Below are 4,079 nucleotides of genomic sequence, written 5' to 3'. Positions count from 1 at the left end.
GTCCGTCTGCATCATTCTGTGTAACCTGGTGTTTAGTCTGCGTCTCTCCGCCATCTTTCATTGTGTATTTTGTTCCTCCCCCTGTGCGTGTTTGGTTTAAGTTGAGTTCTTTAGTTTTCCCCAGTTTAGGTTGGTTTACTCCCCGCTCTGCTCCTCCTGTTTTTGTCCCCTTATCACCTCTGCAAATAAATATTCACTCGCACCCCAGTCAGTGCCTGCATCTTGGATCCTTTACTCAATTCACCACACGACTGCTGTGCAGCCGTGACACAAACAACCAGTTGGCGGCTGATAGCATGCGGCTAACTGTAAACGCGATCCTTATCTTGTTTATGCAGCGTTTTAAAATCACAATGTTGGCTCTCCACTACATGACAGCTGCCAATGAAGTTACATTTTGGTGAATACTTGCAGTACAACACTGATAGCACCTTTGCTACATCTCTTTAGTAAGAATAAAAAACAACAACAAAAAAAAAAACCATGAGATGATGTGTCGTCCTATGTTTAAGGAGAGATCAATCACGTGTTTGCCCTCTTTCTTTCTTTCTTTGGTGCACTGGGGAGGTGTGGGATACGTACTGCATAAAGTTCCTGAAGTCAAAGTAGGATGAAACGTGGAGCAGTTGGGGAGCTGATCCATCCTTAACGCTCTGGAAGCGACTGCCATCGTTAGTAGTAATGATGTTTATCTACGGCTGGTGAACAGTACATTTGTACTTTACTGTTACCAGCTGGTATTCACTGTCTCACAAAGTTTAATATTTACAGCCTTCAAAAATAAGAATCTTCCGTTGATAAAATTAGTTTCAAGCAGGGGCGATTCTAGGATCAGAGCTTTGGGGGTGCTGAGCACCCAGAGAGCTGCCCAGCCAAGCAAGATAAACTTTACATGTCACGATGAGACTTCTTCCCTGTCTCTTTCAGTCCCTGCATCCTTAAATGTCTCCAGTTGTCCCGAGTTCACTATGACTGTCTCCTTGGTGCATTTAAACACCTGTTCCTCCCTGTCCTTGTCATCTGTTGTCTTCCTCTCTGTTATCAGTCATCAAAATTTTACCATCTCTGTGCAAGTCTGCAAATTTCTTTATTAAATCATAAGATTCTTAAATTCATCAAGTCTCTCTGCCTGGATCCTCGTCACAAAACATGACATCACTGTTTTGTACATTTTAACACAATTGAATCCCCACATTCATGAAAGATAACCAGAACACTTTTTTGAAAAGTCTGGAACAAAACCATCAAATCTGATAAAGGTTATTTAAATTCTGCAAAAGAAGAATGTATTGGAATAAAAAAAAAAAATATATATATATATATATATATATATCCTAACCGTAATTACTGGGGGTGGGGGGGACAATGAATGACACCAATAGTGAGTAAAAATTCAAATTCAAATTTTATTTGTCACACACACACAACCATACACAGTATGACATGGGGGTGAAATGCAAAAAGTAAACAGTATAATACAGATACATAAAAAACACTCCCAAAACAGAATAAATTATTACAAAATATTAATAAAAAACTATTAAGATGGAGGCAACTTTGCCTGTGGTACAATGTATACAGTGTATGAAAAAATCTTTACTGCAGATACTAATTTTACTAATTTAATAATAATTTTGTGTTTAAAGGTTTATGACTTTCATGCTTTCATAATGGTACTTAGTATTTATTTATTTATTGTCATTGTCAAGAACAATGAAATTGCGTTTGGGGCTTCCATACAACCAAAAAAAAGAAGAAAATAATAAATACCCCTTAAAACCCAAGTGTACATATTTAACCCAGTGTGACTCCAATGCAATAAGACAATCCTTAGCAATAATGTTCGTAGAAATTCAGACAAAGACCTGAGAACATGACAAAATACAACAATGCAACCCATTCAATATTATTGTACTGTGAGATATGATATCAGATATGATAGTTATCTATTTAAGAAAGAGGGGGGGAAGAGAATAAAGATATGATGCACCAATGCAGACCAGTTCATTGCTATTAAGAAGTTGGATATGGTTATTGTCCGTGAGAGGGGGGCAGAGAGTTCAGGAGCCTCACAGCCTGTGGATACAGGCTGTTGGCCAGTCTGGATGTTCTGGCCTGTATAGACCTGTACCTTCTCCCTGAGGGCAGCAGATGGAAAAGGTGGCGCGCAGGGTGATGTTGGTCCCGCAGGATACTGTGCACCCTCCTCAGACAGCGAGTGGGGAAGATATTACTGATCTCTGGCAGACTTGTTCCAATAATTCTGCCAGCTTCTTTCACCACCCGCTGGAGTGCTTGCTGATCGGCCTTGGTGCAGCTGGGGAACCACACTAGAAATCCATATGTCAGAACGCTGCTGATGGCACAGTTGTAGAAGTTCAACATCAGAGATCTGGGAATGTGTGCGCTCCGCAGTCTCCTCAGGTAGTAGAGGCGCTGTTGGGCCTTCCGTACAACTGAGGTGATATGGTTGCCCCAGGACAGGTCCTCGGTCACAGTTACCCCCAAGAATTTAAAACTGCTCACCCTCTCCACCGCCTCACTGCCAATGAAGAGAGGCAGATGGTTGTTATGACCCCTCTTCCGGAAATCTACAATGATCTCCTTGGTCTTTTTGGTGTTTAAGACCAAGTTATTGTCGTGGCACCATGACTCTAGTTGTTGCACCTCTGTTCTATAGTTTGTCTCATCATTGTTGGATATAAGTCCGAGCACTGTAGTGTCATCTGCAAACTTAACAATGAGATTGGACGCGCAGGAGGAAATACAGTCATGGGTGAAGAGAGTGTATAGCAGAGGGCTCAGAACACACCCGGCTACTTAGGAGAGCTTGACATTTTTATCAGGTGGTACACACTGTAAAAAGTTTGAGAAACACTGATAAGTGTCTGTGTGCTTTTGAAAAACATTTAAAGCTGCAGTACAGAATCTTTGAAACAAGCTTAAAACATTTTTAGAATATAAACAGAGCATCTGCTTCTCTTTACAGCTCCTCACTCCACCAGGGCACCATTTGGCACTTTCTGATAGTGTGCAAATGTGATGTACGTACAGCGGCAGTCATACAGACAACTGGACGGTCCAAAAGTTGGCCGACCTATTACTGGCTGAGGTTTCAGTAGAGTTGTGGCTGAACCACATAAAAATATATCATTAATTTTAATCTCCGCAATCAATGATAATGTTTTGTTGGAATGTTGTTAAAGAGGGTCAAAAATGTTTCAACCCAGTTTGTTTTGCAGATTCTGTGTAGCAGCTTTAATATAGGGAGGACACAACTTCCAGATTGTGTGAAATCAGTTTTTTCTCTTTGTCAGTTTAACAGTTTCTGTTTTGCCTGTCACTGTTCCCTGTCTGTTTTCTTACCTGGATCTTCCTGACCTTGTACTTTCTCCTCCTGTAGCAGTCCCTCGGACCAAGGAAGAAATAGAGAGAGCCTCGACGGGTGCAGTAATTTTTACTTTGAGATTCATTCAGAATCTAACAGTGCTGAGGTGCGCCAATGCACCGTGAAAACTAAACAGAAACACAAAATACATTTTCTTAGACGCTTATTACAAATATGAACTCAAATAAAGCAGAAAATACAACAAAATATCAATTAAGCAAACAAATACAACTTAAAACATGTACCTCGCTCCGCATTCCAAGGGCTGCAAATTGTTAATTTCGCTAGAGTCCGGTATCACGCTGCTTTGCGCTTCATTGAGAGCTGCCTACTGGGACATGTGCGTCACAAAACCGGTCTGAGCTGGAAGTGCAGCTTGCCGCTAACTAAGCAACAGAGCCCTCTACTGCAGTGGCCCCCAACCTTTATTGCGCCACGGACCGGTTTATGCCCGACAATATTTTCACGGACCGGCCTTTAAGGTGTCGCGGATAAATACAACAAAATAAAACGAGTACCGGTACCGAAAAAAAGAAGATTTATTCATAACACACATGAAAAGACCAAGGAAAACCGAGTTAACGATAAAAACGATAACAAAATAACGCTGAAAACCGATAAAAACCTTGAAAACCATACATTTCACACCTGAGCCTCAACTCTCGCGGCCCGGTACCAAACGACTCACGGA

General features: G+C 41.3%; 1 long non-coding RNA gene across 1 annotated transcript; it reads right to left on the bottom strand.

Annotated features, from left to right (window-relative positions):
- Positions 1–1,400: 1,400 nt before the first annotated feature.
- LOC309700896 lies at positions 1,401–4,079 on the bottom strand. Its single transcript, XR_014274793.1, has 3 exons — positions 3,634–4,079; positions 3,367–3,516; positions 1,401–2,542 (listed from the first exon to the last, which is right to left on the bottom strand). It is a non-coding gene; the product is annotated as an uncharacterized lncRNA (long non-coding RNA).

This window comes from Aulonocara stuartgranti, assembly GCF_965226115.1.
Source record: "Aulonocara stuartgranti genome assembly, chromosome: 23".
In the NCBI taxonomy this organism is placed as follows: Eukaryota; Metazoa; Chordata; class Actinopteri; order Cichliformes; family Cichlidae; genus Aulonocara; species Aulonocara stuartgranti.
Note: the sequence above shows the minus strand (reverse complement) of the source record. Positions and strands in the feature narration are given on the sequence as shown.